The sequence below is a fragment of the Mytilus californianus genome, unplaced genomic scaffold (assembly GCF_021869535.1).
Source record: "Mytilus californianus isolate M0D057914Y unplaced genomic scaffold, xbMytCali1.0.p SCAF_29, whole genome shotgun sequence".
NCBI classification, from domain to species: Eukaryota; Metazoa; Mollusca; class Bivalvia; order Mytilida; family Mytilidae; genus Mytilus; species Mytilus californianus.
In genome coordinates this window covers 1,214,639-1,238,385 of record NW_026262678.1, presented here as the reverse complement: position 1 = coordinate 1,238,385, position 23,747 = coordinate 1,214,639, and the positions used below count along the sequence as shown (strand labels likewise).

General features: G+C 36.1%; 2 long non-coding RNA genes across 2 annotated transcripts; both read left to right on the top strand.

The window, feature by feature from the left end:
* The first annotated feature begins 250 nt into the window (after positions 1-250).
* Positions 251-730, top strand: LOC127732866 (uncharacterized). Its single transcript, XR_007996462.1, has 2 exons — positions 251-437; positions 658-730. It is a non-coding gene; the product is annotated as an uncharacterized LOC127732866 (long non-coding RNA).
* A 5,671-nt stretch (positions 731-6,401) lies between these two features.
* LOC127732865 (uncharacterized) lies at positions 6,402-20,279 on the top strand. Its single transcript, XR_007996461.1, has 4 exons — positions 6,402-8,199; positions 11,392-11,428; positions 12,211-12,264; positions 19,407-20,279. It is a non-coding gene; the product is annotated as an uncharacterized LOC127732865 (long non-coding RNA).
* Positions 20,280-23,747: the final 3,468 nt, after the last annotated feature.

The window sequence follows — 23,747 nt, the reverse complement described above, 5'->3', positions numbered from 1 at the left end:
TTGTTTTGCAGGGGAAAACGAAAGTAGCTGAAGTTACGAAGGTCATACATAAGATCAATTCCAAAATTGCGACAGATTCTGATGCAGCCATTGCAATAACACTCAATGCATCTGTTTTGCATGAAATCATAGACATTGTGAAGGACAAATGGCTTCATGTAGTTGAAAATAACAACCAACTCGAAAAAGAAGAATTACAGTCTACATTGAAGAAGTTGGAGAAAACAAAAGTAGAGTATGAGGCAGCAACTTTATTCTGTTTCACATTCAATGTTTACTATATGTTTTCATAATCATCCGGAACAAATCGCACTGAACCGATTTCTTACATCACCGTACGCCTTTAATTTCTGTGACACCGTCTGTTTCAATATTTCAACACATGTAACATGGACGACATTTAATTTTCTGAGGAAATCGAGACATATCACTGTCAAGTACGTTTTATTCATTTATAAACTGTGATAATTTAATCTGTTTAAGTTCGTTAATTTGGATAAGTGATTTATTAAACGCATACGAACTGTAAGTTATTTATAACCGAGATTGGAACTGTAAATTCTACTTTCGTTTTCATTTCATTGTTTTAAATATTTGCATATGAACTTTAATATGTTCTTTCATACATTGTAAGTATTTCTTTTTGTTTTATTGCAGTTTACCACAAACAATCTACTGACTACTTGTAAACCTTTCTGGTGGAATATTATAATTACAATTTTCGAAACAAGTTGTGTTCTTTATATATTTGCCGAGATTGCGATACAGTCACCTGGTTAAGCTAGCTGAGTCAGGCTCAGTATAGTAAATTGACAACAACTTGTCTACACATCTCCTGAACAGGAAATACAACGGAGCATCGTTCGTAGCTGTTACCTTGACACTACGCAACACAGCTTGTGCGTCCTAGGCAGCAAACCAACAACGTTGAACAAACATTGCCTACTTCTAGTTGATTTACATCATGGATCCCAGTCACGAACAGCAAGAAGAGGTTCAGCCCCCTGAGGGAGATGTCCCTAAAGAACTAGAAGAAAATCCGTCTGATAACACACATTTAGATGAAAATGCCGAGACTAGGCGAGTACGTGAACTTACCGAAAAGGGACAGGGAGCCTTTATAGAAAAACGTGACAAGTTCTATCACGACTTAGAGGCCCTATGGTCAAACCTAGAATCTCAGTTATTAGAATTGTACAAGCCTCCTAACGACCTCCAGCAATTGCTAACATCACAAGATAAAATTGTACAAGCCTGTACTAATTATCGCAGGCTCACAGACGAGTACTTGAAATTTCTCAAAAATACTAGAACATTAGACAGCCTTCAAGACATTGATACGTGCAAATTTTCAACGGATATCCGAATGTCTAAAGTCGACCTGGCAATTGAAACTTTACACGAGCATCGCCTTACCCTCACAAAGGCTAAATCTACAAAAACGAGGACATCTAAGGGCAAGAACACCTCGCATAGTGGGAGCTCAAACGTCTCTGACATGTCAAGCCTAGCACGGAGAAAGCGTGCCAAGGCAGAGTCCGCTAGATCAAGGATAGCCTTTGCCGAGCAACAAGCTGCCCTCTTAAAGCAGGAGGCCGTATTAGAGGAACAGACCCTATACAGACAAACAGAAATCAAGGCCAAGATAGAACAAGAAGCCATCCGTGCAAAACAAGAGGCCACACGTAGAATTGCTGAGGCTGCTCACCTGAAAGCTCGAATTGAACAGGAGGAGGAGCACATCAAAGCTGAAAAAAAACAGGAGGCCGTTCGCAGGAAAACTCAAATGGAACAGGAAGCAGCACGTGCGGTCCGAGAAAAAGCCGAACTTAGGGCTGCTATGAAGATTCTCGAAGCAAAAAGAGAAGCTGCAGCCGCAGAAGCCGAGGCTCGTATCCTGGAATACGACGGCAGCCAAGCAGTTAGCGATCTCCTTGACGAAACGGAAGACCCTCTCCAGCGTGTGCAAGATTTCGTCAATAAACATCCTGTACTAACTGCTGTAAAGGAAGTAACAGGTCCTCAAAAGATGAGACAAAGTCCTGTTAAGATTGAGCTGAGTCATGAAGCACCAACGTTCGTGCCATCCGTGGCACTCAACTTGCCGCCACAGACATCTGCTGTTTTGCCTTCCGATACCAAGTCACCGGAAGTTACCTTAATCCCAGATCTGGAAATAGTAACCGGCATACAAAAACTAGGCCTTTCAGAGGAGATCCCTACTGAACACCAAAAACAAGGCGTAATAGAAGAGACCCCTGTTGCATACCAGCAACAAATCAATCCTACGTCGGAGATAACCAGATTTCTCCTACGCAAGGACCTGCTGTTCTCCCGGCTAACAAGCTTTAATGACCGGGCAGAATCCTTTCATACATGGAAAGCAAGCTTTAAGAACGTGACAGACGAGTTACAAGTTAGTGACTCAGAACAGATTGATCTTCTGATCAAGTGGCTCGGTCCAGAGTCTGCTAAACATGCCATTAGCATACGAGCGTCGAATGCCAATAATCCTACAAAAGGCATACAAAGGTTATGGCAGAGACTGGATGAGCGATATGGTGCTCCAGAAATGTTGGAGGCCTCTCTCACAAGTAAACTCGTCAACTTCCCTACCTTGACGAACAAAGATAGCGCACGTCTTTATGACTTGTCCGATATTCTATCAGAAATAGAGTATCACAAAGAAAATCCCAAGCTGGGATGTTTGCTAGCATATTTTGACTCTTCGTCCGGGATAAATCCTATTGTTGAAAAGTTACCATACGGACTCCAAGAAAAGTGGATAACAAGGGCTACAAGATACAAGTCTAAATATGAAGTTGCCTTTCCACCTTTCACAGAATTCTCTGCCTTCATCAGGGAAATTAGCAAAACAAAGAATGATCCTGGGTTCATTTTTGGGTCAAAAGCCACACCAAATACAAAAGGTGCTGCGCCAAGGTTCACGTCTCACCCCAAGACTAAAGTTGGTGCTCATAAAACAGCGGTTGAGCAGCAATCAAGAGACGCCAGCAAACAAGGTCTTTGTATTCTGCACAATACAAAGCATTCCTTAAATGAATGTCGAGCGTTCCGAGCCAAGTCAATAGAGGAACGCAAAGGACTTTTGAAACAAAACAATGTCTGTTATAAGTGTTGCGATTCCACCACACACAGAAGCCGGGAATGTAATGCACGCATAAGTTGTAAAGAATGTGGAAGTAAACAACACACTACCGCACTTCACATTACACGACCACAACAACCTGCAAGTTCTCAGTCTAGCTCGCCCAAGCAAGCCTATGGCGGGGAGCCTACAGAATCGGCTGAAACTAAGTCAACCTCAGTTAATTCTACCTGTACCGAGATTTGCAAGGATACATATAGCGGGAAATCTTGTGCTAAAATACTACCTGTGAATGTTTATCACAAGAATAACCAGGACAAAGTTATCCGGATGTACGCCATCATTGATGATCAAAGCAACCGGTCACTAGCATCGCCCGAATTCTTCAATCTTTTCGACGTAAAAGACAAACCGGAGAATTATACCTTATCAACATGCTCCGGCAGAGTAGTCACTTCCGGGAAAAGAGGAAGAGGTTTTGTCATGGAATCAATAAATGGAAATGACAAATTTGACCTGCCGGTACTGATAGAATGTGATCATGTTCCCAATAATAGGGACGAAATACCTACTCCTGAAGTCACAATGCACCACCCTCATTTAAAAGAACTTAGAGGTAGCATTCCACCGATAGAGGAAAATTGCCAAATTCTTCTCTTAATTGGCAGAGACCTTATAGAGGCACACCATGTCCTTGACCAGCGCATAGGACCACCCAGAACTCCATATGCACAACAATTGAAACTGGGTTGGGTAGTGATAGGAGAGACTTGCATTAACAAGCAGCACGTGCCTCTTGAATTAAACGTCAAAATAACCAACATTTTACCTACAGGACAACCGTCAAGGTTTCAACCATGTACAAGCAAATTTGACATTCGGGAAAACTACACAGACCCCGTTAAGAAAGATTTACTTTCACCACTCTTTGAAAAAACAAGGGACGATGATAAGCCTGGAATGTCATGTGAAGATAAAATGTTCATGAAGCAGATGGACAACGAATTTGTGAGGGACTCGGAAGGAAGTTGGGTAGCACCGTTACCGTTCCGAGTTCCAAGGCAGCCATTGCCAAGCAACAGACCACAAGCTCTTCATCGTGCTAATATGTTAGACGCCAGTCTTAATAGAAACCCAGAAAAGCGGGAACACTTTCTTACATTTATGAGTAAGATCCTAGACAATAATCATGCAGAACTCGCTCCACCGTTGAACGACTACGAGGAGTGCTGGTATTTGCCATTGTTTGGTGTTTATCATCCGAAGAAACCCGATCAGATTAGGGGTGTGTTTGATTCTTCCGCAAAATGTAACGGAGTCTCACTTAACAGCGTCCTGCTAACAGGTCCCGACTTAACCAATGATCTCTTGGGAGTACTGCTGCGTTTCAGGAAAGAAATGGTCGCAGTATCTGCAGACGTTCAACACATGTTTCACTGTTTTGTTGTCAGAAAAGACCACCGAAATTATCTGAGGTTTTTATGGCATAGAGACAACGACCTACAAGAGAACCTTGTCGAATACCGCATGAGAGTTCATGTTTTCGGAAATAGTCCGTCACCTGCCGTTGCTACGCTTGGACTCAGAAAAGCAGCTCAGGCATCAGAACAAGAGTTCGGCAGCCACGTGACTAGCTTTGTTACAAGAGACTTCTACGTCGACGACGGTCTTACGTCATGTCCTACTAAAGAGGAAGCTGTAAAGCTCATGAAGGACACACAGCAAGCATTAGCAAAATATGGAAACTTGCGCCTTCACAAGTTTGCCTCTAATTGTGCGGAAGTTATGGCTGCATTTCATGCCAGTGATTTGGCTTCAAATCTTAAAGATCTAGACTTAGAATGCGACAGCAAACCCCTACAACGCAGTCTTGGACTCAGCTGGGATGTAAACACTGACAACTTCTTATTTCAATTATCTTCAGAAAATAAACCGATCACTCGGAGAGGGATTTTATCAACGATAAACAGCATCTACGATCCTCTTGGATTTTTAGCTCCTGTGATATTACAAGGAAAGCTCCTACTAAGGAAGATAGTATCAGAAACCGTCGATTGGGACCAATCTCTCTCTGATGAGACAGCAGTTGAATGGAAATCTTGGAGAGATACTTTAATAGCTATTGAAACATTGCGCATTCCACGTACCTACGTACCGTATCTCAGCAAAACCGTCACAAAGGAGTTACATGTCTTCTCTGATGCGTCAGAAAAAGCCATAGCAGCTGTTGCTTATCTACGCACGACCGACAGTGGTGGTGAACCAAACATGGGGTTCATTCTTGGGAAAGCAAAAGTTGCACCTACAAGTGGTCACACTATTCCTCGACTTGAACTATCTGCTGCCGTATTAGCAGTTGAGATCACACAAACCATCGTGGATAATTTAGATTTACACATAGACACCGTGAAATTCTACACAGACAGTAAAGTGGTCTTAGGTTACATCAGTAACGAGACAAGAAGGTTCTTTATCTACGTCGCCAATAGAGTAGAGAAAATAAGGAAATTTAGCTCTCCAAGTCAATGGAATTATGTACCAACGAACCGTAATCCCGCAGATTCGGGAACAAGGTCCGTACCAGCCCACGAAATTCATAGTAGTGAGTGGTTATTGGGACCGAAACAACTTCTTTCCGGAGAACAGGAGAATTCCGAGGACATTTATCAACTAATAGATCCAGAGGAAGATGGAGAAATCCGTGCAACTGTTAATGTTGCAAAGACCTTTGCCACAACTGAGCGTAAAGGTATCGGAACTGAAAGATTCAACCGATTCTCCAACTGGACATCACTTGTGAGAGCGATAGCCTTTTTGGAACGTTTCTCCCGTTTACACGGGTCAAAACAGGCAGCATCAGTTACTTCTCTGGAAAGTTTTTCGAACGCCGAAAATTTCATCTTAATATCTGCACAACATGAAGTTTACGGAGATGAAATAGATTGCATTAAACGTCAGGAACAAATTCATAAGCGGAGCCCGATAGCTAACCTCAATCCGTTTTTGGACGAACGAGGACTATTACGAGTAGGAGGCCGTATTGTCAAATCTGACTTAAACCTCCGTGAAAAGAAACCATTGATCGTCCCTGGACGCCATCATATAGCGACATTATTAGTCCGACACTACCATGACAAGGTAAAACATCAAGGACGCCACTTCACAGACGGAGCGATTCGATCCGCAGGATTCTGGATCGTCGGAGCAAAACGCTTGATATCTTCAACTATTCACAAATGTGTGATATGCCGCAAACTAAGAGGGAAAACCGAGTGTCAAATCATGTCCGTCTTGAACCGTCACCTCCGTTTACCAACGTTGGAATAGACACCTTTGGACCCTGGACAATTGTTTCACGTAAAACACGTGGTAGATACGCCAACTCAAAACGTTGGGCAATTCTTTTCACATGCTTAGTGACAAGAGCTGTTCATATCGAACTAATCGAGGAAATGAGCTCTTCAGCCTTCATAAACGCCGTCAGAAGATTCGCCGCTATAAGAGGTCAAGTTAAGATTTTCCGATCTGACCGTGGAACAAACTTTATTGGTGCAATCGACGATTTAAAGATTGACTCAATCAACGTCGAAGATGGACCCTTCAAGAACTTTCTGTACAATTCTGGTACAACTTGGATCTTCAATCCGCCACATTCGTCCCACATGGGTGGAGCCTGGGAAAGAATGATTGGTATCGCAAGGAGAATTCTTGATTCTATGCTTCTAAACGCAGCAGGAAGAAGCCTAACGCACGACGTGCTCAACACACTAATGGCAGAAGTTTCAGCAATAGTGAACTCTAGACCTCTGGTACCGGTATCGACAGATCCAGAGAGTCCGTTAATCTTAACGCCAGCTATGTTATTGACACAAAAGACCGATTACATCTTCACTTCAGATCAGCTTGGAGAATTCGACAAACAGGATCTATGTCTAGCCGAATGGAGACGTGTACAGGCTCTGGCCAGTGTTTTCTGGTCCCGTTGGAGGAAAGAGTACTTGCCGTTACTACAACCACGACGAAAATGGACCGAAGATCGCCGTGATCTCATCAAAGGAGACGTCATTCTCCTAAAGGACAAAAACCTTTGCCGTACTCAATGGCCCATAGGCGTTATAGTAAATTCATTTAAGAGTTCCGACGAACATGTCCGGAAAGCAGAAGTACGAATCATCGTAAATGGAAAAGCCACCATCTACACACGCCCAATCGTGGACATGATTCTTCTCATAGAGAGCGATTGTATATAGTTTTTGTTAATAATGATACTATGGATTTTTACAGTGAAATATTCACGTGTGTTATATATTTGGAATAGTGATATCAGTTAGACATCAGACGGGGAGTATTCTGTTTCACATTCAATGTTTACTATATGTTTTCATAATCATCCGGAACAAATCGCACTGAACCGATTTCTTACATCACCGTACGCCTTTAATTTCTGTGACACCGTCTGTTTCAATATTTCAACACATGTAACATGGACGACATTTAATTTTCTGAGGAAATCGAGACATATCACTGTCAAGTACGTTTTATTCATTTATAAACTGTGATAATTTAATCTGTTTAAGTTCGTTAATTTGGATAAGTGATTTATTAAACGCATACGAACTGTAAGTTATTTATAACCGAGATTGGAACTGTAAATTCTACTTTCGTTTTCATTTCATTGTTTTAAATATTTGCATATGAACTTTAATATGTTCTTTCATACATTGTAAGTATTTCTTTTTGTTTTATTGCAGTTTACCACAAACAATCTACTGACTACTTGTAAACCTTTCTGGTGGAATATTATAATTACAATTTTCGAAACAAGTTGTGTTCTTTATATATTTGCCGAGATTGCGATACAGTCACCTGGTTAAGCTAGCTGAGTCAGGCTCAGTATAAACTTCGACATTTGAGCAGCTTTTGAGTGAAACACATGACACAATGTTCTATTCATCGTACGCACTGCATAAAAGTGACTTTACACAATTGGACGATATCCCAAAGTATATGCAGCCAGATGGAATTAAGCAATTTGATATACAGGCATTTCTGACAGACATACTTTTTAAAATTCAGCTGAAGATCAGTTGGTAATGTATTCAAATATATTTACACAGTTCATAAGTTCGATGTTGCATTAGTCCGACCAAATAGTTTCATTTCATTTTATCTTGTATTTTATTTATTTATTTATTGTTTTACTTTTGTTAGTTTGGTTTTTCATGGTCTGTTTATGGGGAGAGTAATCCGTAAAGTACCGTATCTTTGTTCGTACGCCATATTATAGGTTTGCCATTTTTATGAATGAGTGAAATTTTAAAACATCACATTAATTTGTTTTATATTTGATAAAAGTCCTTCATACACCGGGGGTTAATAGCAAATAAAACTAGAGGCTCTAAAGAGCCTGTGTCGCTCACCTAGGTCTATATGCATATTCAACAATGAATCTCCCCAACATTGTAGGCTCGACCAGAATTCATGACAAAAGCATTTTTTTTGTTAATCTTGTATTGTTGGTAATTTTTTGCATTTAGTTTCACTCTATTTTCTATAGTTCTTGTCCAAAACACAAAAGAGGGCGCAAAAACTGTCATGTAAGGGCAGTCACTCCTATAAAGAGTCTACTAACTATATCGGAAAAATTTGACTTGTTTGAAGATATTGTCTTGCTGATCATTTTACTTATATACAGTGTCTATCCATCAATAATAGTTTTCAAGATAATAGGCAAAAACACTTTCAAAAAAGGATAAAAATCGTCATTAAAGAGCAGTAACTCCAATAACGAGTCGACTGAAGAATTCGGCCATTAGATTTATTTATATATCTTGTCATGCTGATCATGTTTGCTTTTAAAAAATTTTATCTGTCTATTGTAGTTTTTGTCGAGCCTGCGACTTCTGTCGCAGAAAGCTCGACATAGGTATAGTGATCCGGCGGCAGCGGCGGCGGCGGCGTTTACTAACTACTTAAAAGGTTTATATTTTAGAAGGTGGAAGACCTGGATGTTTCATACTCATATGCCTTATGTTATGAAGTTTCCGTCTGTCCTTGGCCTCATTTTCATGGTTCAGTGACTTCTTGAAAAAAAAAGTTCAGATTTTTTGTAATGTTAATTTCCCACTTATTATGAGTAATAGGATAACTATATTAAGTATGTGGGGACCTTGCATGGTCCTCATGCCTGTCAGTTTTCATCTGACCTCAACCTCATTACATGGATCAGTGAACAAGGTTAAGTCTTCGTGGTCAAGTCCATATATCAGATACAATAAGCAAAAGGTCTAATATATTTGGTGTATGGAATGATTGTAAGGTGTACATGTTCAACTAGCAGGTGTCATCTGACCTTGTCCTTATTTTCATGATTCAGTAGTTAATGTTAAGTTTTGTGTTTTTGTCTTTTTTTCTAATACTTTATGCAAAGGTCAACTATATTTGGTGTATGAAAACATTTTTACGATGCACATGTCAGTCTGGCAGGTTTTATTTGATCTTGACCTCATTTTCACGGTTTATTGCTCATTGTTAAGTTTTTGTGTTTTGGTCTGTTTTTCTTAAACTATAAGCAATAAGTCAACTATATTTGGTGTTTGGAATGATTGTAAAGTGTATATGACTGTCTTGCAGGTATCATCTGACCTTGACCTCATTTTCATGGTCCATTGGTCAATGTTAAATTATCATGGTTAAGTTTGTTTCTTAGATACTATAAGCAATAAGTCAACTATATTTGGTGTATGGAATGATTGTAAGATTTATATATCTGACAGGTATCATCTACTTTAAGCCATAGGTCAACTATATTTCATTCATAGATTGATTGTAATGTGTACATGTCTGTCTGGCATGGTTCATCTGACCTCATTTTCTTGGTTCATTGGTCATTAAAGATGCACATAGACCTAGGTGAGCGACACAGGTTCTTTAGAGACTTATTTCTCGATTAATCTAAAAGGTTTTTTGACAAATTTTCATCCACAATCGAAAATAGTATCATGTTCATTTATAACATAAGCAACTCGACGGGTGCCACATGTGGAGCAGGATCTGCTTACCCTTCCGGAGCACCTGAGATCACCCCCAGTTTTTGGTGGGGTTCGTGTTGCTTAGTCTTTAGTTTTCTATGTTGTGTCATCTGTACTATTATTTGTCTGTTTGTCTTTTTATTTTTGGCCATGACGTTGTCAGTTTGTTTTCGATCTATGAGTTTGACTGTCCCTCTGGTATCTTTCGTCCCTCTTTTATATGCTCCCGAAGTGACCACACATTGTAGGGGTAGGTATACCACAAACGTATTGAAAGACCTTCGTTAATTAATTATATTTATATAAAACCCTTTCCGATTTCTAGTTCCTTTCTGAAATTGTTTATGAGCATGCGATTTTCAGCAAATGTGTTTAAAAATTATCTGTTTACCGAAAAGTATGATAAAGTAGATTAAAAAACCATGCACCATTTCGCTGAACTAGTATACATTATTGTTTAGGGGCCAGCTAAAGTCCGCCTCCGATTGCGGGATTTTCTCACTGTGTTGAAGACCCTTTGGAGGCCTTAGACTGTTTTTTAGATCTTTGGTCGGGTTGTTGTCTCTCTAACACATTCCCCGTTTCTATTCTCTATTCTACCAAAAACTATTGGGAGCTCATCGGGTAGCACCAGTCATGTCTCATCATTTAAAAATACATACAAATAACAAATAGATACATAGAAATCCTACTGATGGCTGTCTTCTGTTGGTCCGTTACCGTACTGAATAGAAGAGTTCGGGGATGACCGTTTCAATTTGGAGGTTGAAAAATTTGTATCACATGACGTTTTTCTATGCATCCGCCTAATTGTTCACACGTGCGAATTCAGCAAATGGAATTATTCAAATAGATTTCCTCTTTATAGATTCAAATGTTTTAGAATTTTACTGTATTAACCCTCAACTCTGATGGAAACCTTCCATAAGATGACATCACCATTAAGTATCATGACCATGTAGCGGTTTCGAATATTTTTTGTAGGAATTCAACTTCGATGAAAGCAATAATAAAATATTATTAGTAATGTATATTATCTGTTTAGAAACGCGTTTATAAATATTATTCAACTGTATTATAGACAACAAAAGCATATTAGACATGTTTTTATTTTACAGAAGCTCAAGAGACAAGAACAGTTGCATAGATGAAACCATTCTGAAAAAAAAAACATTAAGGCTAAAAATTTAAATAAGCTTCTTTTCTGTTGTGATAGAACATTTCCGTTTATTAATATTTTATATTTTTCAGTGCCGGTGCAGTGCTCGACAAAATAGCAAAGCAAAATGTATGTATTTAACTATATGTGTTGGCTAGGGTATCGTTTTATGGCGTTTGATTTTTCTCCGTCAAGTAGTAATATCCGTGTATAGGAACCTAATTTGCGCTTCAGACGCATGAAATTATTTAACGTGTTGTTTTCAATTTTTTACATCACTGGGTCGATACCTCTGCTGGTGGACTATCAGTCCCCGAGGGTATCATCAGCTCAGTAGTCAGTACTTCGTTACTGACATGATTTATAACAAACCATTCTAAATTGTCCGTTAATAAACTTTGAAATTATAAAGAAACTGAGGTTTCAACTCCCTCAGGCAAAGTTGACCTTAGATGAATTTGGCTATTTGTTTTAGGTGTTTTTAGTCATATAGCTCTTCAACTGTTTCGGTACTTATACATCCCTCGGATTTCAAATGTTTGGCTTTGAGCGTTCCTGATGAAGGTAAATCCAGAAAAGCGCTTCGGACGCATGAAATTATTTAACGTGTTGTTTTCAATTTTTTGTAGAACAGTCATGTAATTGAAAAAAAAAGGCAAATTTTAATCAAAATATTTTATAATTCCGATTTGATAATAGCTCAAAATCTGTTAAAATTTACTGGAATAAACCACTCTATAGGCATGAATTAAGTCCAACAGTAAAAAGCCGAATATTATCTTGTTCCATACTATTGTGTCAAAATTTGTTTTGGTCCTATACTTTATGACTATTTAGCTCAGATTTAAATAACTGTATTTTTACTTAAAACTTATGAAAAATTACGAATAACAAAGTGCTACATATTTTAGGCATCTGCTGAGCCAGTTCTAATTTTTAAACCACCGGCACGCGACAAAATAGAGGTATGTACCATTTTACAGTATTCAAATTCTTTTGCCATTATTGTTCCTTACCTGATACTTTGCCGAGGCTGCGAATGACGACATCAGTACTTAAATATTAAATATGAATAAAAGAATAACAAGCAGATTTTTAAATATACAGTAATAAGGCAGTTAAATAAAAAAATATGTAGAGCTCAACTTAGTCGTCAAAAATACATGTATAAATGTTAATCACAAAAGCTCTAAACTGCCTGTTAATAAGACAAATTGTGGTAATACAAGATTTCTCTTTTTTTTTATTATTATTATTATTGTTTGTTTGTATTGCTTGACCCTTATGAGTGTAATTTTGCAATAAACGTCCGTGTACATTTACGCCAAACATTTGTCATTTTAAACTGAAAAATAGATTTTGCAAATTGCTCTGCAACTTTTGAAGTAAATTGGTTTGAATAATGTAACATAAATCTTTTGAAATCACTTTTGAAAAATCATTTTCTTAATGAAATTTGTAATTTCTAATTTTCATGAGATTACATTTTTTGATTTCACGAGGATATTAAAAAAAATTAATAATAAGTTTGTGTTAAAAATGATTTAATTCATCAACAGTTTGAATATATTAAAACATTTGCATATGCTTGTTTTAGAAAAAAAAACATATTTCAATCTCATTCTAAAAAGCAAATATTGAAATTGCTGACCTTAAGCATTTTTCATTTTGACTTTTAATATTGAAAAATGAAAAATGCTCTAACATGGAGCATTTTTCAATTTGACTTTTAATATTGAAAAATGAAAAATGCTCTAAGATGGAGCATTTTTCATTTTGACATTATAAATTGGAAAATGAAAAATCCTCTAATGTAGAGCATTTTTCATTTTACGTTGCAATATTAAAATTTGAAAAATGATCCAATCTGCATCATTTTTTAAATTTTTAATAAGTAGAACGAAATGAAATTTGTTTCAATAAAGGTGTTTTAAATTTTCAAATTGTCAACACAGTTTTTAAATGTTTCACTGTTTCTTTTTTTCTTTTTCCTTGTTTTAAACAAAACTATCTTGAAGAACTTGTTAACGTTGTATACGTGTGCACTGTGTGTGGTATCATCTAATTCCGAACATGAGTAGTATACTGAAAAGTACGATAATAACCAAAAAGATGTGAATTTTTATTAAGTAGTTTACCCGCAGAACACACGATTGTATACCTACATGTGTGTGGAACATGCCAAATATCCGTAATATATAGTAACATAACAAATGGTAACACATGGTTTACACAATTAATTTTTAATTTTTTTACTGACTCGTGGTCTTTAGTGCGTGCTCCCCCTGAGTGCGGGAGGTTGTGGGTTTGAATCCGACGCGGTCAAACCAAATATTTGAAAATACATATTTGCTGCTTTTCCGCTAGGCACTGTGCATTTAGGAATAAGAACAAAGACTAGTCGACGCGGAGGCAGAATAATGTGTCGGCGTAGGCTGACATGTCTACCTATGGACTGTTTCCTTGTGAAAGAGCACATTAGGAATCCGGCTCAGTGTGTCGTCTAGTACAAAGTAGGGTTTAAATTATGGTCATATGTTCTCGTCTTGAATATGCATTTAATTTGCCATTTGACCTTAAACGACCATTCGTCATCATCACCGTAACATTTTGTTGATGTTTGATAGCAAAAGTCTTAACTATCATATAAACACGAACACGCCATCATTGCTACTCCATTTAGTCATATTTCGCCTATTGTTGCACGTAAAAATATTTTCAGGAACATGAGCTCACTATTTGAACGCTCACATTCGAAACTGGTGACTATCGTGGAGACCATTTAAGAATGACAACGATACCTTTGGATGATCTAACTAGATGCATTTCTTAATTCTTTCAGTTTCTGACCTTTGGGAATTATGTTTCTTTAACATTTTGCTAGAAATACAATCACATTAATACTTCGGAAATAAGCCAACTCGTCGTAACAAGATCCCGAACTGTTTTAGGTTTTTGAGCCATGACATGCAAGGTCTATACTCGGGGGAGGGGGCATTTACTATATCATGTATGGTAGGGATTGCTGGAATAGCTTCTGGATATGGATTAGACTGAAAAGTGCATTTTGTGTTTGTAGAAGTGTGTGTGTTGGGGGAGGGGTGAAATTTAGTAGGCACTGTATTCCAATTAACGAATTCAAGCAAACCAAACAAAAAATCCAATAGACTTTGGATTTTTAATTTCGCAAAAAGTCAATAGATGTCCATGTATGTTAATCTTTTTTGTTAGGTTGCTGACCCTGATTATCTCCTTATGCATATCTTAAATATAAGTATACTATAAGGTTTGGTTCCTTCCTCCTCCGACTTGCTTTTAAAATTAGATCTATTTAAAACTTATCAAAAAAGAACAAAAACGGTTTCCGCTGTGAAATTTTATTGAAAATAGCAACCAACGCATACTGGATACACATCAAGAATCAAATCAGTATAGAATTATATTCACTTAAACTTCTTCAGTCTCGTATTGGGGAAAGGAAACTGTTTTATTCACAATCACGTCATACCGACATTCGAACATTCAATGAACGCATTTAATTTATCTAGTCTTCAGACAGTTCAAAACACATTTAATTATTTTCTGATGTCTTATCCGACCCACTTTGCCCACATAACCTAGCCCATTGCTTTAATCTTAAATACTAGTATGTTAACGCCTTAAATGTGGCTGAAATGTTTACCACTCGACTTGAGAAAGCAACTGATAGTACTGTAGTCTTGAGATTGCAATCTATATGATTTATTCGCCAGCCATCAGATGTTATATCCACTAGAGTAAACAGTACGTCAGTACTTTGATTGGTTTTCCTCTCATGCATTCACACCTTGTTATCAAATTCCTTATTTTGAGATGTCCTTAGATAAGCTAAATTAATTTGAAAAATCAGATGTCTCTGTGATTTCATCAGATCTTTTGTTTACTCTCAGATTGGTAAATTTACCGGCATGATATATTTTATAACCCAACCAGTTTGGTTTTTTTTTGTGTCGTTTGGTTGCTTACGTACTTTTTTATACCTCACATTTCATTTAATTCATACATGCCATCACAAAATGACAAGTGTGGTTTCTGGTTTTGGCACTCTCATGAACATGAAAAGTAAAAAAGTAATTAAAAGGAACATTGAGGTGCATTATAGTTTTACGCTTGAAAGGTTCACTTGGACGTTTGACGAGGTCAATTCGTTGTTATATGGAACTGTTGAAGGTATGTCGACAAAGAACGTAGTCCGAGGTTGATATTTTGATTAAGCAGGTCTATATAACAACGTTTTGATCGAGATAAAAGTGCTTTTTTTATATTACATGTTATATATGTAAGAATAAATAATAAACATAAGATTTGTGTGACGTTCTCTAACTGTCATTAACGGGGTATTGTATGAAGAAGGCCGGTAAGAGAATATCATTGTCTTTGTTGCTGAAATACGAAATAAATATGAAAGTTTTGTGACTGATACAATTGTTATGTCGGCTAGATAAGTACTGAAATTCAGAGATCAAAGCGTGCATTTATTTTTGCGATTCAAAATTTGCGTTTATTTTTATTGCGATTTCAGTAAATATTAAATAAAATAGTTACTGATAATGTGCTTTTTACCTTGATGGTATGTTTATAGGTTTGGACAAAAACTGATCCTTCTCGCACCTACCACTTTTCACAGATGTAGATTTATTGAGTCTCTGTGTAGGGGAAGGGGGGGAGGGTTGCCAGTAATCACGTAATCACTCATTGTTGTGCTTTGGTAATCCCATAAAAATGAAATGTTATCTTCGGTTGTCATTAAACCATTTCCTTCAGTAATAAAATTACCACTTTGATCTTTGTCAAGTGTATGAATTTATACACCATATTCATTGTTTCTTATTACCCAAACAATTATTGTTAACAGACGACGACAGACCTACACATTATAATAAATCAAATATTTGCATCAGTATAGACATTTGGGAAATTTGTGTGCAAGATATTAAAAGTTGAGGGTAGTTTTTTTTTGATGATGCTCTACACATTAAAGAATTTAATGGTTCTACGTGTTTCTGGAACAAGTTAACTAGGCTATGAATAAAAGAGTCAATTATGATCAACATAAATTCCAAAAATCAAAAATACTTTTTGATATGCAGATAAGAAACTGTTAAATTCTGTTCGAAATGTTGGATAATTATCGTAACTGTTTGTTACTTCCAAAAGTCTCCCACATGACCCCAGACCATCTTGTGAAATAAACTGAAAGGAAGTATCTGCCTGGTCTTTCAACATTAAGTCAGACGCTGTACAAAAGCGTAAAAACAATTTCAATTTGACCTGGTCTATTTCTTTGATGTATTTTCTCAAGTACTGCATGGCATCTCTATCAGTACTTTGGTTGCTGAACTAGTTCTTAATGTGGAATTTCCTTTATGATTAGGTTAAAAATTGTCAGGTTTCTCCACTTTTTACAAGAATGGCTATCTAGAATATTTATATCTTTCTAAAGACAAACACGAGTCATTTGTCGACAGATGGGGGAAAGGGGGGGGATTTATGGAAGTTATTAAATTTATTTTGAATATGATTATATATCTAATGAACTCCAAAGTATTCTTAAGATCTATCATATGCTGTGTAATTACATCGTAAACTTGTAAATTTTTACTATTTCGTATTCGCATAATAACAATTAAAACAATGCCATAAATATGTCTTGTAAAAATGTATGTATGCACTGTAGTTTGAAGACTAAAAAGATCAATAAAAAATATTAAAAAAAGAGTGGCAATCTAGAAAAATGACAAGTGTGGTTTCTGGTTTTGGCACTCTCATGAACATGAAAAGTAAAAAAGTAATTAAAAGGAACATTGAGGTGCATTATAGTTTTACGCTTGAAAGGTTCACTTGGACGTTTGACGAGGTCAATTCGTTGTTATATGGAACTGTTGAAGGTATGTCGACAAAGAACGTAGTCCGAGGTTGATATTTTGATTAAGCAGGTCCATATAACAACGTTTTGATCGAGATAAAAGTGGTTTTTTTTTATTACATGTTATATATGCAAAGACCCTATGTATATATATATAAACAAATTTATTCTAAAACAAGATGTTGGCATGAAACGGGTTAATTTCTCATATATTTTATGATGATATGATACTAAACCCCTAACGGGAGAGATTGTACTTGATTTTCATATGATAAAGACATTATCTATCAATCAGATTAATTTAGGTCTGGAGCGGGCATATCAGTAACTGCTAGTAGTCCGTTGTTGATTTATGCATCATTGTCATTTTGCTTAGTTTCTTTTGTAATCTATTCAGACATCGGACTCTGAGTTTTACTGTGCGTGTTGGTGTGTGTTTGTATATTATACATTGGTTAGGTATTGGTATAGGGTGAGGGTTTAGATCTCACAAAACATATTTAACCCCTGTCCCAAGCCAGGAGCCTCTGGCCTTTGTTAGTCTTGTTTCTTTTTTTTTCAATTTTAATTCATTTATATTTTGGATTTTAGTGTGACGTCCATTTTCACTGAACAAATACACATTTTTTGAAGGGGCCAGCTAAAGCCCGCGTCCGGGTGCTGGATTTTCTCGCTGTGTTGAAGACCCATTGGTGGCCTTGAGCTGTTTTCTGCTCTTTGATCGGGTTGTTGTCTCTTTTACACATTCCCATTTCCATTATCAATGTTATCATATATATATATATACGGATATTTGGCATGTTCCACACACATGTAGGTATACAATCGTGTGTTCTGCGGGTAAACTACTTAATAAAAATTCACATCTTTTTGGTTATTATCGTACTTTTCAGTATACTACTCATGTCCGGAATTAGATGATACCAAACCCAGTGCACATGTATACATCATTAACAAGTTCTTCAAGATATTTTTGTTTAAAACAAGGAAAAAGAAAAAAAAGAAACAGTGAAACATTTAAAAACTGTGTCGACAATTTGAAAATTTAAAACACCTTTATAAAAACAAATTTCATTTCGTTCTACTTTTTAAAAATTAAAAAAATGATGCAGATTGGATCATTTTTCAAATTTTAATATTGCAACGTAAAATGAAAAATGCTTTACATTAGAGCATTTTTCATTTTCCAATTTATAATGTCAAAATGAAAAATGCTCCATAGCATGCTTAGAGCATTTTTCATTTTTCATTATTAAAAGTCAAATTGAAAAATGCTCCACGTTGGAGCATTTTTCATTTTTCAATATTTAAGGTCAAAATGAAAAATGCTCCACGTTAGAGTATTTTTCATTTTTCAATATTTAAAGTCAAAATGAAAAATGCTTAAGGTTAGCAATTTCAATATTTGCTTTTTAGAATGAGATTGAAATGTGTTTTTTTTTCTAAAAACAAACATATGCAAATGTTTTAATTTATTCAAACTGTTGATAAATTAAATCATTTTTAACACAAACTTATTATTATTTTTTTTTAATATCCTCGTGAAATCAGAAAATGTAATCTCATGAAAATTACAAATTTCAAACCTCATTAAGAAAATGATTTTTCAAAAGTGACTTCAAAAGATTTTTGTTACATTTTTTAAACCAAATTAACTTTAAAATTTGTAGAGCAATTTGCAAAATCTATTTTTTCAGTTTAAAATGACAGGTGTTTGGCGTAAATATACACGGTCTAATAAAGATTATATTATTAATATATTATTAGAATTACATGGCAATTTGATTGAAAGCTTAATTCCGACATTTTTGTTTACTCGTTACTTCGTACCCGCATAGAAATGATTAAAAACTGCATTTTCCATATATTATTTCTCAAACGAATTTCATTTGTATATTTGAAGCAAGGCATATTTCCTAATTACATTCATTAATGATACCAATTTTACTGCACCAGATGTGCATTTAGACAATTATCTTCAGTGATGCTCGAGGTTAAACTATTTGAAAATCCAAAGCCTGATACAAACTTGATTATCTGTTTGTCTTTTTACGTCAAGTAGTTTTTTCGCTTTCTTTTAATTTGTTTTTCGGTCTTGAAAATAATTTTTGACAACAAATGAGTATCAGTTAATTTTTTCCCTAAAGAAGGAATAAATATATGTCATATCTTCCATTTATATACTTATTTCATATCTTTTAGATAAAAGTATCATTAATGGTTGGAGGTCCAAGTTCATTGATAACTGTTAGATTATCTGATACAATAAGTAATGTAAAGAAAAAAATAAAGAAGACCGTGTCATGTGACCCAGAATTCAAACTGCATCTAAAATTTGGCAATAAAATTCTCCGGGATACCCTGACAGTTTTTGATTACAATATTCAGATCGGATCAACTGTATGTGTCATCTACGAATTGCCTAAAAAAGCAGAACAAAAGTAAGAAGAGACAGAAAGAAATTTTGGGTTACATATAAATGAGAAACTATTTGGCCGTTAGTTTTTCTCGTTTGAATTATTCAACATTTGATATTTCGTTGCCCTTTATAGCTTGCTATGCGGTATGTGTTTTGCTCATTGTTAAATTCTTTTTTTTTTATATTGCTATATCATTGTATTTATCTTCATAATTCTTTGATTGAAATCAATAACATTTATACAATATCATTGCCATTAATTTCAATATTTGATACCAGATAACAAAGTAATCATTAGAAATGTACGTTCTTACTCCACGTTGTGGTCACCTGTTTATTATTTTTTTGTTTTGTATTGGGTACTGAGTAATTTGTCTGAAGCTGATTAAGTGGGACAGGGTGCCCGGGCCCTCCTTATGGAGCTACATATGGTTAAAGAATAACGTAGTCATTTTACATGTCCGTCTCCAAAATTTGACTAGTTTTGGGGTCACGGCCCCTTATTTTTCAAAATCTTGGATCCGCACCTGTTTGTTACAGGTTTTTCCGATTTTATTAGGACTTTCTACCTGTCTGTCGAAAGACCTTTTGGTTCTTAATATGTTGTTTCTCTTCCGCCACTTTTATTTCTAATATATTCTAAGACACCGACTAGACCAGGTAAACTTAACATCGACTAATGAGGTCAAGGTCAGATGACTCCTCGCCAAGGCTCGGACTTTTAAATTCAATAATTTTACTATCTCGAGTGAATAAGTCCGATAATCCACTGGTACCAATGTAAGAATCTTTAGGAATAAAAAAAACAGTCACGGAGAGTTGTCTCATTGGCACTCATACCACATCTTCTTATATCTAGTTAAATAAACATGATAAGTTTCCGTCAGCTGTGTAATCTTTTCTGGTTATGGAGTGTTCATTGTTAAAACATGAAATGAAATTAAAAACCAATTGTTCAGAAATTAGTTGAAATTAGTTGAAGGTCTTTCCAAATAACATTTTGATGTTGAAAAAAGGTTATAATGAATTTTTATACAAATATGGAAAACATTTGTTTTATAACAAAAAAAGTAACCTTTGTATAAAACAATAGTGCACACGCTGAAATGTCTCGCGTGTTTTACTTATTACAAATGGTGAAGTTGACGTTAGACCATAACCTCATTTTCAAGGTCGAAGATCAAAGATTTCAAAACAAAAGCCCTAAGTCTCTAATGTGTATGGTTAAGAAAGTATCCTTCCCCGTCAAAACAGCTTCTTTTGAATATTTAATGGGATAAAACCTTCTATAAAAGGTAACGAGAGCACTTTGACCCAAATGTATTGAAGTTGCGTCAAGTCGTAACTTACAGTTTGACCAACAAATAGTTTCGATATATGTTACGGTTTCTGAGGAGTAACGATAACTAGCAAAGTTCAAAATTTAGAACATGACAATGGCCGCAATTTTCTGCATAAGGCCCAACCAAGGACCTCATATCAAACTATCATTTAAGGTTTATGAGTAACACCTACATACCAATCATGTCGAACACAAACAGAGAAATAGATCTTATTACACGTGACCATCGTAGAGGTTCTTTTTTATTGGATGCAGTCAGTTACAACTGCGACCAATAGAAATCGTTACCTTGTGTCTCCAAAATTCAATCTCAATCAGCCAAGGGTGTAGAGGAGGGGAGTGGATCGTAACCCTTGGCTAGCTAAGATGAGCAGTTACTGACATGCCAGCTCCAGACCTCAATAAAACTTTGAAAGATTATGTCTTCATATTATGAAAATCAAGCACAATCTTTCCCGTTAGGGATTTAGTATCATACCATTATAAAATATATGAGAAGATCATAACTCGTATCATGCCAACAACTGGTTTAAGAATGAATGTGTTTATTTCCGATGCAAAGATCCTATGAGTGAATCAATATTAATACCAAAAAATGCTATTCTTAATGATCTGACAACAGTATCGTAACTATATCCCTTCTGAGTAATTCTTTTTAAAGGTTTGGTCAGCTTTTGAGGTGAATACCGACATTTTTGTGCTGTGTAAAGAATATTACATTGATACTGAAAAATGAGGATACTAAAATATTCCTAAGATCTTTTAGAGTATCTACAATCTAAGACTCTTTCATCTTGCAATAGTATTTAAACATTTGACTTTTCTACACTTTACACAAGTATTCCCCATTCCAAACTAAAAGACAACAATGGGTCTTCAACGCAGCGAGATAATCCCGCAACCAGAGGGGGGCCTCGGCTGGCCCCTAAATGAAAAAATGTACTAATTCAGTGATGACGGACGTCATACTAAACTCTAAAACATATAAATGAACTAAAATAATTAAACAAAAAACATACAAGACTTACAAAGGCCAGATGCTCCTGACTTGGGACAGTCAAACTCATAGATCGAAAACAAACTGACAACGCCATGGCCAAAAATAAAAAGACAAACAGACAAATAATAGTACAGATGACATAACATAGAAAACTAAAGACTAAGCAACACGAACCCCGCCAAAAACTGGGGGTGATCTCAGGTGCTCCGGAAGGGTAAGCAGATCCTGCTCCACATGTGGCACCCGTCGTTTTGCTTATGTTATTACAAATCCGGTAAATAGTCTAATTCGGTAGGTCACATTCGTGAAAAGGGAAGGATATTGTACATGTAGTAGTTACGACATAAGGAACATATTCGATATCATCTGTGAAACGGTTTTTCCATGACGGTCAACCAACTCGTGATGGCGTCCGTAAAATTTACGAAGGGATGATTTCAACTTCACCATTTGTAATAGGTTAACCTATTATTTATAGTACTTGAAAAACAGACCCATACATAAAAGCTTAACATTGAACAATGAACAATTAAGAAGAAGTTAAGACAGATGATATGTGCAAGACAGATATGTACCTGTAACTGACTGCATCCAATAAAAAAGAACCTCTACGATGGTCACGTGTAAGTGTAGAAAATGTCAATAAACAATTGTCACGTGATGATTGTGCAACAAGTTTTTACCCCCAAAACATAGAACGATATTCGGTGACAATTTTAAAGTTCTTAATTAACTTATTGAAGTTCCTGGGTAGGATTCTCGTGCATATGTTTGAATGTCAACATAGATTTTCAGTGCCTGCTTCGCGAAATTTATAAACACTAGAGACACAATAATTTTTACACCTCTACATTGAAGAGTGTTCAAGTGCTGTCATTGGTCAGCACCGTCTACCGGTAGATGGCGCAGCATTGGAATCACAAATTTTGGCTTAATGTGCCGAGGATTGAGAGGAGGGGAGTGGATTGTAACCCTTGGCTAGCGAAGATGGTAACTGCTAGTAGTACTTTGTTAATGTATGTATTGTCATTTTGCTTAGTTTCTTTTGTTACCTATTCTGACATCGGACTCGGAGTTTTATTGTGCGTATTGCTGTGTGTTTTTCTTAGTCTACATTGGCTAGAGATAAAGGGGGTGGATTGAGATCTCACAAAACATGTTTAACCCCACCGCATTTTTGCGCCTGTCCCAAGTCAGGAGCATCTGGCCTTTGTAAGTCTTGTATGTTTTTTGTTTAATTATTTTAGTTCATTTATATGTTTTAGAGTTTAGTATGACGTCCGTCATCACTGAATTAGTACATATTTTCATTTAGGGGCCAGCCGAGGCCCCCTCTGGTTGCGGGATTATCTCGCTGCGTTGAAGACCCATTGTTGGCCTTCGACTGTTATCTGCTCTTTCGTTAGGTTGTTGTCTTTTTGACATATTTCCCATTTCCATTCTCAATTTCATTAACTAGTTTCAATAAGACTTGAACTTTAAGGACAGAACTATCAAAATCGAACTTGAACTGTTTGAACTTTTATGATGCGCGATATTTTTAAAAATAAACCTGAAAAATCTGATCGGGTAGCTTGTTAATTCTTATACGGTTAATGTAAGAACAATCGAATAAAATTGACTTGCCTGTTGTGATCTATGATATTGTGATAGAATTTCAAAGATTTGGTCAAGTGGTACTCTTAATTTAAAATATTTTTAAAAAATAAATATCATCTTGTTATGTAACTTAAAGTCATCATGATATTAAAGGCACCAGCTGCATTTTTTTAACACTTCATT